Source organism: Falco biarmicus, chromosome 5, assembly GCF_023638135.1.
Source record: "Falco biarmicus isolate bFalBia1 chromosome 5, bFalBia1.pri, whole genome shotgun sequence".
NCBI lineage: Eukaryota > Metazoa > Chordata > Aves > Falconiformes > Falconidae > Falco > Falco biarmicus.
This window is the reverse complement of record NC_079292.1, coordinates 89,213,019-89,226,492: the sequence shown is the minus strand read 5'-3', so window position 1 is coordinate 89,226,492 and position 13,474 is coordinate 89,213,019. Positions and strand designations below refer to the sequence as shown.

Here is a 13,474-nt window from a genome sequence, read left to right as displayed (position 1 = left end):
ACTGCCAGTGACAGCTTCTGTCATCAGCCCTGCAGGTGAACATCCAGTGTGCTGCCAGGCCAGGAAACATCTCCAGACCCGCCCGAGGGCTTTCCCAGCCCAGCCCAGCTACTGCGGCAGCCTCTGCTCCCAAGCTTCTGAAGCACCACCTGGATTCAACAGGAGGATCTTCAAACTCCCTTTGCCACATCTCCAGCCCTTCCCCCTCTCCGTGAAGCATGTCCTTGAGTGAGTTAATCATCCTGCTTTCTCAGCAGGTGAAAAGATCTTCCTATTTAGCATCCCAGGGGAGACATGGCAACTGCCCAGGCATAGTAGAAGACTTTGAACATCCTCAGGGTTTTGAACTTGTATTGTCCTCTTGACACCCATGACTTGAATATAGTCTGGAACTGATTAACTTGGCTGCTTCGATCTCTGGAAGGGAATGTTCTTCCTGCAGTTAAATATTTACTCATCGTTGCACGTGGACCAGGCATTACAGAGGCTAGGGCTGCATTTGCATTCCCCCCCCCCGCCCCTCCCCAGATGGAAAGAGAAAGGAACATCCTCCAGCATCTTAGTACTGCCACCTCCATCCTTCATGGTACTCCAGTCGTGGCCAGTTCGACCCAGCTATCCTGTTAGCATCAGCAGCATTCCTAAACCATGAGGTTTGTAGCTCATGCCATGGGGAGCCCACATTGCGCACCCAACAAATGCCTCAGTTCCAAAGTACATCCTCCGAGAACAGCATGAGTTGCTTTTTTGAAAATCACATGTCTCTAGCACTTACAAACACCTTTGTATGACGTTGCTTTGGGAGATGTAGAGCTCCCCCCTCCCCAGCCTTCCACTGGCAGAAGGACTTTTACCATAAAAGTCATTTCATCACAGTGAAGGGGTTAAAATGGGAAAAATTGCAGCATCATTATGGGATTTTAGAAATACTGGGGTATTCGCATCTTCCCTCCAGCTCTGACTTGCTGGAAATGCTGGTGTGTGTGCTTTTGACATGCTGATATAGCCAACAGGTACCTGTCAGCCCCCTCTACCACTGCCCAGCATCAGCCTGCTCCGTCCTCGCTGTGGCAGGGCAGAGAGCTGCTTCCCAGCCCCAGGACCGGGTCTGGTCCCAGGACACCATCAGGTTGGCACTGCAGGGTCTGTGGCGGGGAGGGAAGAGATGCTGGGAGGTGTTTTGGCTCAGCGCAAGGCTGGGCAAACACAGCAGCTCTTGCTTGGGAATAGGTGCAATCCCTGGCCACGGTGGTGTTATCCCTGTTGCTCCTTGCAGAGGGAGTCTCCCATTTCCTTTGGCCCTCTTTTTTTGGGTGTATTTTTTGTCAGGGACTCTTTTTTTGGGTGTATTTTTTTTCCCCATCTCCGTGGCACCCAGATGTTAGCTTACCATTTCAGGCAACAATGACAACAACCAAAAAATAATACCGCTGTACTCAGTTAATCCATAGGAAAATCCCACATCGGCAGACAAAAGGTGGAGACGGTGCTCACGCATTTTCCCCTAAGGGCCTTGGGCAATGGAAATTTTCTCAAGCTCCATTCATTAACGAAATAGATGAGCAGTTATGTAAAGTCACGTGAGGGAAGTGGTTGGGCTTTGGTCAATGAAAGAGTTAGTCACACATCGTTGAGCTTGATGGGCCTGGGAGGAAATGTGGAGCCAAGGCTTTGCTTGTTCAAGGGCTGAAGGGGGAGAATTTTAGCCATAAATCTTCATTACCCCCTGAGCTCAGGCACCACCTTTACAGATCAGGCACTGCAGGAGGCACGTGGCAGTGCCAGGCCAAAACCAGGGAACTGAAATCTGTTGAGATTCTCCCCAGCTTTCTCTTCCCAGGTCACTTACCCCTCCTCTGAAGGACTTAAGCAACCACCTGATGATTTTTGGGGTGCAAATGTGCTGTTGTGCGTCCCCCCAGCCAGTCTGCTCTGGAAGCACTCGGGGGTAAGTAAAAGAACACAGTACGATTCGGCAGTCACAGGGCAGATAAAATCTGCGTTTAGGGCTCTCAGGAGCCACCAGAACATTACTAAGACATTCAACTGGGGGAGGATTTTCAAAGATCTGTTCTGAAACCTGCCCATTACCAAAGTTTGTCCCTGGTTTGGACTGTTGTCTCTCCTGTGAATCAAAGATGGTGCCAGCATACCGAATTTCCCTGGACTGACTGTAGGAGAGAAGATAGGGTGCTGATTGGGTTCCATGCTTTGGTACCCAGTTAGATGGGGCCTGGAATAATGTTCTCCCATCTCTCACTGGCTCTCATCTTCTCCCTTGGTTGCCCAGCCAGGAGTCCATCAGTGCCCTGAGTCTGAGTTACCTTGGCCCTTGGCTCTTCTTAGCTTCTTCTCTGGGGCTTGCAGATCTGACTTTTAGACAATGGTGTCTTGCAGAAGACAAACCAGCTTTGTTTTCTCTCATTTGCTCTAATCTCTGGATGCTGAATAACCAGCTTCAATCTGCTGGTGTCTTTTCACCTTGCAGACTCCTGAAGGTCATTTGAGAGCGTTGGGCTAGCAGGGCAGCGAAGCTTGGCTGGCAGCCTCCAGGGACGTGGAGCAGCAATCACCTGGCACAAGCCGTCAGCAGGACTCGTGGCCTGACGAGTGCAGAGGGCAGGGGAGTCTCAGAAAGGAAACTCATGTGGGGTAGGTAGGGAGGATGTGAGGATCGGGGTGTATCCGAAGCTTGGTTTGAATGCCTGACGACTGGGAATAAGTGGGAATTGTGTAAAGCAAAGTCCCTCCCACATTTGCTGGTCTGCCTCCAGCGCTGAGGTTGTGAAACCCTGGGAGCCTGCTGTGGGGAGGTGCTCGCCCTGATGGTGCTGCTCAGGACATCCCAACCACACGTGAGGGACCGCAGCGCCGAGTGCAGATTGTGCCCTCGGTAAAAGCCCAGCTGTCTCCCTGAGCAGATGGTTTCCAGGAGTAGCCACATTCCTGACGGCGGGGAGCTGGAAGGACCACATATGGGATATACCTTAAAATAGACAGAGATATAGGAACAGAGTTCAGGTCCCAGGCAGTGTGGACTTGCTGGTATCTCAGGCGTTTGTTCTCGAAGAGAAGTGCTGCTAAAGCTACAGCTGCCTCAGCCGTGGCTGCAAGTGTCACTGGTAACCCTGGGGTCATTTTCACCCAGGGAAAGGATTCTGGCTGAGATCGGTTTTTTCCCCCCACCAAATTCCTTTCTGCTTTATTGTTTTCTACTTCTCTAAAAGCTGAGTGGGAAATAGGTTCCCCCTTTCCCAAAGGTTCAAGGTATTTTGCTAAAAGAGGTATCTTGAATTGGGAGAAAAAGTTAGTCTCCAACTTTGCAAAGAGTTGGTATTTTGCTAGGGGTAAAAAAAAAGCTCTTTTTGAAATTATTTCAGTAACCTTTAAATGGGTTGGGGTTTTTTTAGAACCATTTAGATATATTTAGCCTTCTGGTTTTTAACAACTAAGTATTGTAAATCTGTGGTGAATTTTTTTTTGTGTGTTTTGGTTCTAAAAATGTCTAGGCATTATGATACTTAGAAAAGGGATCCCCTTGGCAATATTTCAAGCTGTCAAGTTATGTGAAAGCAATCTCTTCCCCAGGAATTATTTGATTGTGAGGAACTGGCATTGCAATTTGAGAAAAGTTTGGCAAAAGGTTTCCACCAGTTTCTCCTGAAACCTGTATCTTTGCACTGTGAAGCTGTTACTGGCTGTTTGCAAACCAAGTAGAGATGGGTTTCAAGACAAAGCTGCTCGATGGCAGCTGCAGAACTCAATGAGAATAATTTCTCTTGGCTTCCTTATTCTTTTGCTCTTTGAAATAGTTGTTCTATACCCTCCCCCACCCCCCCCCCACCCCCCAAAATAATACACCACAGAGTCAGTTGTTTCTGTAAGATACTGGGAGTGTGCAGAGTCTGCAGGTTCCCAGAGCTGTTGGGACAGCGTGCTGCAGATGGGGAAGACCCAACCACGGGCAGGTCAGGGCGTGGAGTCAGTGAGAAGAACGAGGAATCAGGGTTTCCTTGCCGCCTGCCTCTTGCTTAGCTCTGCAGCCAGCGCAGCCTGACTGCCTCACCGTGTCTGCTGGAATGTCTGACACCAGGAGCCCACGGGAGTTAATTATTAAACAAACTGGAGTTATTATTCCCTGTGCCATGCTATTCCCCACATAAATCTGCTGCACAGTAGAAAAATGATCCTGTGCATCGAGAACAAAGAAACCTTTCCAGGATGAGCCCATTTTCCTCTGCTGGAGAGCTGCTCTTACTTCAGCTCCCTAGAGCTAGAAGAGCGATGCACTTGGTCTCCATAAAGGTGGGCTTTGGGAAAGGCAGATGAAAGTGATACGGGGAGTCGTGGCGCTGATTCCCATAATCTCCCCAGCTGTTAGCCTGGCCCCAGAGCCATCTCCTTATCAGAGAATACATTTCTGCTAGCAACATTTCAGAGTCCAGAAGGAAACATTTTAAAGTCACCTTTGGCATTTCAAGGCTAGCACAATTTCCAGAGTTTCCCTGGACCTCTAGATAAAATATTAACTCCTGGATGAGGTGCAGAGGCCCCAGCAGGCTGTCAATCAGCAGCACAAATGCGGAGACAGGCTCTGGGGCAGAGATGGTGGGGGAGCATCCAGGGCTTAAAATCCATCTGTGACTGGTTTCACTTGACAGACACACAGGAAAACCCAAAGACTTACAGGCGAGATCCATAGATGTCAGCAGCTCAGGAAGGGGTCCCCTTTGCCAAAACAGCTTACCTTAACTCTGGAAGGGGACGTCAGGGAGCCGCTCTGGCTTCTCGGCTGCCAAGCCTTTCTGAAGTCCCTTCTCTCACACAGAAGAGGGAAGGTTCTTTCCTCTGTGGCTGCCAAACCTGGCAGGGGTGGGAGGTCCGGGAAGGGCATGTTCTTTGGCAGGGAGGGTGCATGGGCTGAGACCCCTGCAGAGATCCAGCATCTCCCCCAGGCTGCAGGAGGGCCCAGGCAGGAGGGCAGGCAGCGCAGATGCTGGTAGTGGGGTGAGTCGGGTTGAGGGACTCGGGTGTTGCTTAGGTGTTTGGCTCAGGTACTGTGTGGAGACAGATGCCTGAGCTCTGCCTTTCACCGCCCAGCAGAGCAGCCCTGTGGAGGCAGAGCACTGCAGGGTGGCTGGGAGGAAACAGGTGGGCAACACCGGCCACTTCCCTGAGGACTTAATTCCTGAGGATCTATGCTCCAAGCACTTTAGCAGGCAGCCTCTGTACCTGACACGGGTGTTATGCTCTCCCTGTCTTTGCTGGCTAGTGCCAAGCTGAGTTGGTCCTTTGCTGCTCTTCTCAAAGAGGGCAGACGTCTCGTGGAAGAAGTCCCTTCCCTTTGCCACATGCTGCAATAGCAGGGAAAAAGAAACACGGAGATCCTGTGGCCCAGGCAAAGCCAAAACTACGAGGTGACTGGCAAGGCTGGCCATGGGAGCCAGGAATCCTGGCTCCTGGGAGCCAGCCACTGGCTTGTATTAATTACTTCTTTGAATGTTGTTTAAAGGGACAACACAGAGTACGTGCTTGCTTCTGCTGGGCTCACTCAGGTGTGTTTGTGGTGGCTGTTGCTTTTCTTCAAGAGCTTACCTCGGCTCTTTCCCTATTCCTTCACTGGCACCCTGTGAAAGGACTGCAGCGGCCCTCGTCATTCCCTGGATGCAGGAGGAGTGTCTGGAGTAGACTGAGGAATCAAGAACCGTGAGCACTCCAGAGCTGGCTGCAGGCAGGCTAGCTGTGCTTGCAGGGCTGCTAATGCCCGGCCGCGGCTGACGTGAGGCACGTGGTGAGGTCCTGTCCTGCTCCTTGCGTGTGTTGCACAACCTAGCAGTGCTGTGCTGCGGCCACCTTCCTCACCTATGACCCCGTGGGCCACACGTGGCTGCCCAGCCTGCACTGTAGCCTCTTGGCTGTGATGGTGGGTGTCATCCCGTGTGGTGCTCGGTATCGCTGCATGCCCAGTGCAGCTCCTTTGCTGAGGGACCTGCTTCACTGATGGCTCACGCTGCCAGAGGCACCTGGCTGGGGACCGCCTCTGCTGCAGGGATGCTGATACTGAGAGGTCCATAGTAACCTGGAAAGCATGTTCAGCAGGCTGCTAAAGGAAAGGAAAGCTGGTCAGAAAGGGATTGACACCTGGCACTCAAGGGCTGTGTGGTCCATTTCATCACCAACTTCACCCTGGCTTTATCACAGCCTTCACTCTACTTCCCCCATCCCCTCCTGCAGACAGCATCACGGGGAGAGGGTGTGAAGGAGCCCATATCTGCAAAGACTGGGAAAGCCCGGACATGGATAAAAGTCACAGCTAGAAGGCTGACCTGCTTCAGCGTCACCGCACTGTTTTGCTCCTTGCTGAAGCAAGCAAGGGTACATCTCCACAGGGAGGGGGGATAAAACCCATCTCCTCGCCCGTGCTCTGAGTTGGCTGGATGCAAAATAGCTCCAGTTCAGGAGGGACATGGGTGCATGAGATCCATAAGTGAGTTGTACCCCGCCTCTCGGCATCTGTAGTCCATGTGCTTTCCACTTCCATGTGTTTAGTGCTGGCATAAGCCATAAAGGATCTTTCCTCTCTTTTTCCTCGCTCTCTCCGAGCAGCTCAGAGGCTGTGTGTGACCAGCCCCGGCTCTGGACAGGGGCTAACTGCAAAATGTGTTAAACGAATGTTGGTCCTCTATTTCCAACATTGGCTGACCCAGAAAGCTACAAGTGCACATGGCAAAGTCCCCTCTGGTGCCTTCCCCACCGGGGTTTCTTGAGAGTTCAGCCTCCTGAGGATATGGGGCAGGCTGGTCCCTCTCAGGTCATTCTGGACTGGCTCACAGTGACCCCCTGAGCTGCGCCTCTCCCCTCTCCTGCCTTTCTGCTTGCCAGAGTCTCAGCCTAACCCTTGCAGAGGAACAGACATCCCTCTGTAACCGCACAGTCTGTCATGTCTGCCTAGGACCAGGACCTTGCAACCCAGTGCTTTATGGGCTCTCAGCATCCCCACTACTTCATGGCCAAAAGATGTGCAAGCAGCATCCCAGGACAGCTCTGTGTAAAATATTCAGCGTCCCAGCAGGAGCAGAGTGTCTCCAGTACATGTGACATCACTTAGGCTCAGCTTAGCCCTGTCACTGTTTATGGATGGATTTTGTTTACTTAGAAATGTGAGTGAGTCTGGTTAAGGAGAGAGTTAAGTTACAAAGAAAATACACAAATGTCATGGAGAATGAGGATTACTCAGCAGAAAGAGGCCCCTTTGGGTGCTCAGGACCTTGGCTAACTCATGAGGCTGACTGGTCTATGCCCTAAACTAGGACTAAAATGCTGAGAGAGGTCCTAGAGCTTCATCTTCCCTGCCTCTGGCATTAAAGGTGACTGAGGAGATACCAGGGCTCTGGATGCTGGCTCTGGGCAGCCAGCACCTTTGTTCTCCTAAAGGGGAAAGGAGAAGCCTTCTTCACTTGCCCCTTGCAAACTGTAGCTTCTTTAGCCATTGTGACAGGGAAACAGATGGAATTAAATCATTTTGTCTTCCCTCCTTCCCAAAGAGCCTTTATTTATTGTTTCTACTTCACACCTTGGCTGGATGCTATTCCTAAATTTGGTTGTAAAGTGTTTTCCGATGCCTACGGCCTCCCTGTAACCATACAAGCTACAGATCAGGAGACAGGTGTTACAGCCGGGGATCTGGCACAGTGTGCGTCTTTCTTCCTCTGCTTGGAAAGAGCAGGGTCAAATATTAGTTTGAGATGAAAGTGAATGTCTTCACTTTGTTAGGAACAGGGCGCTGATAATGACTCTACCTCACATGCTTGGCTAGCCTCGTGCCATGCCCTGGGAGGCTGCCAACCTTCCGTTCAGCTGATCCCTTGCTATCTGTGAGGCCAGGCAGAGCCAATGCCCACTCAACGGGACTTTGTCCTCCCGACGGCAGGCAGCTTACGAAACGTCAGCCTTTGCGTGTGCTGGCATGGCAGAAAGGCTCTGGCCCTCACAATAGCGGTGTTCTCTGTGGTCTCGGCTGGGGAAGGCTAGCACCACGTTAAACCTGAGGGCAGGCGGGCTTGGAGCACTTCTCAGCACGATCTCATTAGCTGCTGGCAGCACCCGCGGCAGCGGCTGGGGGCTGGATGGGCTTTCCGCAGCATGAGTATGTGGCGGCGGTTGTGTGCGTGCATGTGCCTACACTTGCATGCATTTTCTCTGTGCGTGGACTAAAAGCCACGGCCTTTAAGACGTGTTAATAATCATCCACCACGTTTCATATATTCTGTGCACAGGGGACAGGGCTGTGGGGGAAGCCGGTCCTGTCTTACAGAGGACCATGCTGCCCAGCCACTGTGCCCTGGGCTGTGTTGCTGTCACCACACTCTGTGTTGCTGCCACAGACCCTGTTTGCACGGAGCATGTCTTTGCCAATGCAATTATGCCTTTCTTGTCCAGAGACGCTTTCAAACTGTGAGAAAATCCCATTCTGGCTTCTGTAGTCCTTTCAAAGGGCAGGTTTAGGTGTTGCATTGATGCCTCGGTGCTTGGATCTGCTGCCAACAAGATCAGGTACATCTCCTGAGCACGTGTTGGCCCTATGGCTGTTTATAAGTTAGGGTTAATGAGGAGCCGGGGCTCTAAAGAGTGTAGTCTTGTTCCTGCCGAGGGCTGAGCTGGGAGACTTACCTCTGAGCTCACTTTGTGCTAGCTGCATGCGGAGGGAGCTCTGCCAGCAGCCTGACTTGCAGAGCAGAGCCGGGCAGGGTGCTGGAGGGACCTCTCTGTGGTTAGTAGGAAGGTAATTCACCGGCGTGGCTGGGGTTTCCAAAGCGATCTGCCCTTGCATTGGAAATCAAACTAGCTGACACAGGCAAGGGGAAGTGTTTGTTCAGTTTGAGATCAGAGGCTCTTGTTTTGAAAGCTCGGGTTTATCCTCAGTCCTAACTTCTCTCCATACAGCTTTAATCACTGGTCTGGGAACAGAGGATTTGAACCATCTCCAGAGCTATACAAGCAGATTTGGTGGCGCTCAGTAGTACTCTGTAAATAAGTCCCAGCAGGCAGCTGTGTAAGTAAACAGCTTCTTTGCAAGCACCAGGGCCTTTCTCTGCAGGCTACGTAGGCTGGTGGCGGGTGCAACAGCAGGGCTCCGCTAGCTTTCGCAGGGGCAGCCTAAGCACCACAGGGCGGGCAGGGGCTATCTGCAGCTACCCACGGACAGTCGTACCACCCGCTTCGCTGCGGCTCAGCAAGAGCAGGGTTTGTATCGGGGAGCCAGGAAACCAGCTGTGTTGTAGAAACAGCTGTGCCGTGACATCATCTTTGTCCCTTGGTGCGTATGTGTTTCACCAGAGGCTTTAATTACACAAGCGTGAACTCACCTTACCTACAGGGCCAGGTTTCTTGCAAAGTGCCTGCTGGAGGAAAGATACGATTTTAGGATAAATGAGGGAGGGACATATTCTCTTAATGCTTCATGGTAGACTTCTGGAGCAGGGCATTCTGGTGCAACCGAGAGTAATATATACCCTGAGCCCTTGCCAATATTTCCCTTTAGAAAACGACAGGTTTTTGACCATTTGCACAGAATATTTCAGAAATTCTTCATGCACGCATGTATGTAGTTGAAAATTTAGAGAAAATGAATGCATTTGCCTTTAAAAGTGTTCATTTCCATTAAAGAGCTATTCTCCTAATACCTGTTGTGTTAGGTGGTTTTTTTTTTCCAGCTGGACAATATTGCCTAGCTCTCGGGGGCCTGATGCTATCAGGCAAGACTCAAATTATTGAACCACCAAGGATATAAATAAATGCCGCTAAATGGCTTAGCTCAATGGCCTTTGCCCTTCCTGGGGGATGGAGCTCATCTTCCATCAATATGATTAGCAGAGGAGATTGTGTATTGATTAATCGTCCAGACTCATTTCTCATTAGCTGGCAGTAGCCTGTGGTGCATGACCTTTTCCACTGGAGTCGAAGCAGCACATTTTACTCCCTGGTGGTTGGGTGCCCAAATCCTTCAAGGTCTTGAGGGTCCATGCTAACAGATTTGATGGTTGTCTGAGGGTAAACAATGCCCCGGTCACCTCCTCCAGGATGCCTCTGGGGCAGAGCTAAAGCTGCCTGGCAGGTGGAGGGCGGGGGGTGTGGGTGGGGAAATACCCTGCTAGCCCCTTGTCTCTCTAGGGGAGAGCGTCCCCGACATGCAGACCTCTGCAAAAAAGAAACACAAAACACTGCTCGGAGTGCAGGTGTGCTCACGCGTTGGCCGGTGCATTTCTGAACAGGCAGCTTAATGACCCCGGCTGGGCATTGTCCGTAAATCGGCGCTTTCCTGCTGGGGCTGGAGCGCAGTCAGCTGGGCGTCGCTGCCTTCCCCGGGAGGAACTCGCAGTCCCACGGGCGCGGGAGGGCTGGTGCAGCTGGATGGGGCCCCAGCACTTCCAGCACAGCTTGTCCCCAGGTCCCCAGCCTCCAGAGCTGGCACCTCTCGCTGCCTATTGTGTGCGCGGCAGGGGTTTCGGCACCAGTGTTAACCTGCTCTTGAGCTTCACAACAACAACCGGGCACTGCTGCCGCATTTGGATGGATATTGCTTTTTCTCAGCAGGGCCTGGCCCTGGGACAAGTGGGATAAGGAGGTGGCATTCGTGAGCTCTATTCCTGTTGCTGCTACGCAGCATGACCTTGCGCAAGGCCAACAGGAGGCGAGGGGAGGTGGTCCCGTGACACTGCCGCCATCCTTTGCTGTGCCTTGGCAGCCTGCTTCTCAGCCCAGCAAATGGCAGGATCGTGTCACTCGCCCTGGACATCACAACCCTATCTGGGATGGAAACTTAACGGAGGAAACAGAGGTGTCCCACTGAGCAGTGCTGCCCGCCGGGCTGTGCGGAGCGGTGCGGTACCCAAGCGAAAGGTGCAGCAGAGCTGTGGGAAGGACTGTGGTTCCAGTGCTAGCAGAGGGGAGTGGGAGGTGTGACACTTGGCCTGGGGCGCTGAGGATGTGGCCATTGTTTCTGCCTCCACCTCAGTTCATTTTCTAGGACCAGGGTTTCTAGGCACCACAGTCAGGCGCAGGTACCTACAACAGAGGCGCATCACCCGAGTCCCCCAGCCTCCTGGCAGCTCTCACCCAGTGCCGAGGGGCAGGCAGCGGTGTCTATAGCTGTCTTCTGTCAATAACAAGCGGGTTACTTAACCCCTGTCTGTCACCGTGAGATACGATGCCAGCACTAGTAGCCACCTACTTCCCAGGGAAATGAGATTCTCGACTCAAACTTGTGACTGGAATTGCTCTCTTGAGGTAAAGGCTGTTGTATGTTCTGGCCCTGTGCTGCTGCAGCCTGCCCTTGCTGCTTTAAGTCAGCAGGCCACCTCTGGGTAGAGCTGAATTAGGATTACAGCTTCTGGGCTGCTGAAATCTCACAGCGCTTTACTGGAGTCCAGGTTTCCCCTACGGAGAGGGATGAGCTCGGGCCATCCCTACTGTGCCTTCTGAGCAAACATCAGACCAGAGCACATTAGCAAGTTCTTTTCTGCTACTGCATCTTTTGACGTTCAATAAAAAGCTTGTGGACTGGGAGCAGGGAGGAAAAGCAACAATGAGAAAGGAAAAACTAAATGCAGCAGAGAATGGAAAAAGGAGATGGGGATGGCTCGAGGTCAGAGGCCAGGGAACCGTGAGTCCAGGGACCTGCAAAGGAGGAGAGGCTGCAGGAGAAGGTGCAGAGGGCAAGGGGGAGGGGGGTGACAAAATGAAGCTGGAGACCCCCAGGAGCATGGGAAATACAGGTCCGTGTGAGTGAGGATGCTGTAAGACAAATCATCACCCTGCTGTTACAAAGGGGAGCTAGAACTGAGAAGGAGCCCAAAAGGAGAGAGGATAATCCAGTGATTCCCTTCATGCTGGGACAAATGAGGGAGCTAGGTTCCCGCTGAACGGAAGGATGACGGCAGATACTACTCAAGGCACTTTACATACCTCAGTGAAACACATCCTAAGAGAAGAAGGGCAAATCCATGGCCCAGCCGTTACAGACACCTTGGGAACCGCTGCCAGCAATGTGTTGTCTCTTTGAAGGCACCTGCAGAAAGAGGGCTCCCCATGGCAGCTTGGGTGTCACGTGGAGGAACGCAGCCTCTGGGAGCGAGATGGCCAGGCCAGGCTTTAGACTGGGACACGGGGAGGAGGACTTGGGATTTTGTGAGGGCTTTTTGGTTGGGACTTGTGTGGTTTCCATGATGGCTTTTGATGTGTAGTTGAAGGAAGAGCACCGATGACAAAAGGGACATACATGAGAGCAGGAGTGTAATACTCATTTGAGCAGGAAACTGATACTCCATCCAAGATTATATAGCCAGTACATATGGGAAACTGGGAGAAATAATGGAAGTGTCTGAACGCTAAGACAAGGAGCTCATGGGCAATATGCAGAACTAGGGTATGAAACTCCGTATGCCAGGACATATTTCTTCCCTAAAGAGGCAGCAAACTAATCAGAGCTGCTGTTGTGTTTGACCTGGTCTTGGTAACCAGTGAGACATTACAGAACAATGTGGCAGAAGATAACTTTTAACCTTGGCTGTGCATAGGCTGATTCTGTTTAAATTGATTGGAAGAGTAAATATCATGGGGCCACAACTAATATTTTTCAGCCTCAAAACAGGAATTATCAGAGAAGGTATGGGACTGAAGTGATAAAGCAATTTGAGTGAAAAGTCTCAAGTACTTGTATGTGGAAGACATTCAGACTCAGCATGGCAAAAGCTAATTTGCCTTCCTGAACAAGAATGTGGAGGGAGAGCATACAGAAAATGTGGTGCTCCAGTGAAAAAATTTCCCCGGTGAAAGATGGGAGTGGTTAGCACAGAAATCTATGTAGCAGAGGTCACAAAGTTTAGGGTAAAAGACACATCAGTCGGCGGAAATCAAGGTGAGATAGACCTGGCCGAGCTGCTGAAAGAAGTTCTTTGTAAAGGTAAAAAGAACAAGGCAAGAGATCAGACCTCTGTGCAGTGCGGCTAAGATCAAGGTGTGCCTCCAAAATCGAAAGTTTTGCCTCATTTTGTGGGCAAGATGGTGTGGAAGAAGGGGATTACAAGCTGATAGCTGAAAGTGTCTGGAAATAGAAACAATCCCATCAGAGGCCAAGGCAAAACTCACGAGGTTTATTCAGATGAGAAGGTTCCTGGAGACACATCAAGTAGTAAATCCAATGGCATCAGTGTTCAATCAGCCTGGTCGACTGAAGGTTGGCTGGGGACCACACAGTGGCATAGTAGCAACGATTTTACCTAAATTTAGTTAAGGAACAAAAAAGGGATGTGGTTAGTTACAGACCCAAGGGCTTAGAACGACTTTTCTTTTTATTCTAGAACAAAATAGAAATAATTAAAGATATTGATGTGCATAGACAATGGGACAGAATTCAACATGGCTGTATGAAAGGTAGAGAATTTTCAATTATTTTTATGCTTGGAGGGGAGAACAG

The 13,474-nt window shown here is 51.1% G+C and overlaps 1 protein-coding gene and 1 long non-coding RNA gene across 2 annotated transcripts in view; one reads left to right on the top strand and one right to left on the bottom strand.

Annotated features, from left to right (window-relative positions):
- Window positions 1–486, top strand: part of CD58 (CD58 molecule) — a 49,893-nt gene extending 49,407 nt beyond the window's left edge. The window contains exon 9 of the mRNA XM_056340784.1: window positions 28–486. The gene's annotated coding sequence lies outside the window, so the exon portion shown is untranslated. The remainder of the gene's footprint in view (window positions 1–27) is intronic.
- Window positions 26–5,545, bottom strand: LOC130150144 (uncharacterized). The gene is made up of 2 exons (XR_008822130.1): window positions 3,890–5,545; window positions 26–2,986 (listed from the first exon to the last, which is right to left on the bottom strand). It is a non-coding gene; the product is annotated as an uncharacterized LOC130150144 (long non-coding RNA).
- Window positions 5,546–13,474: the final 7,929 nt, after the last annotated feature.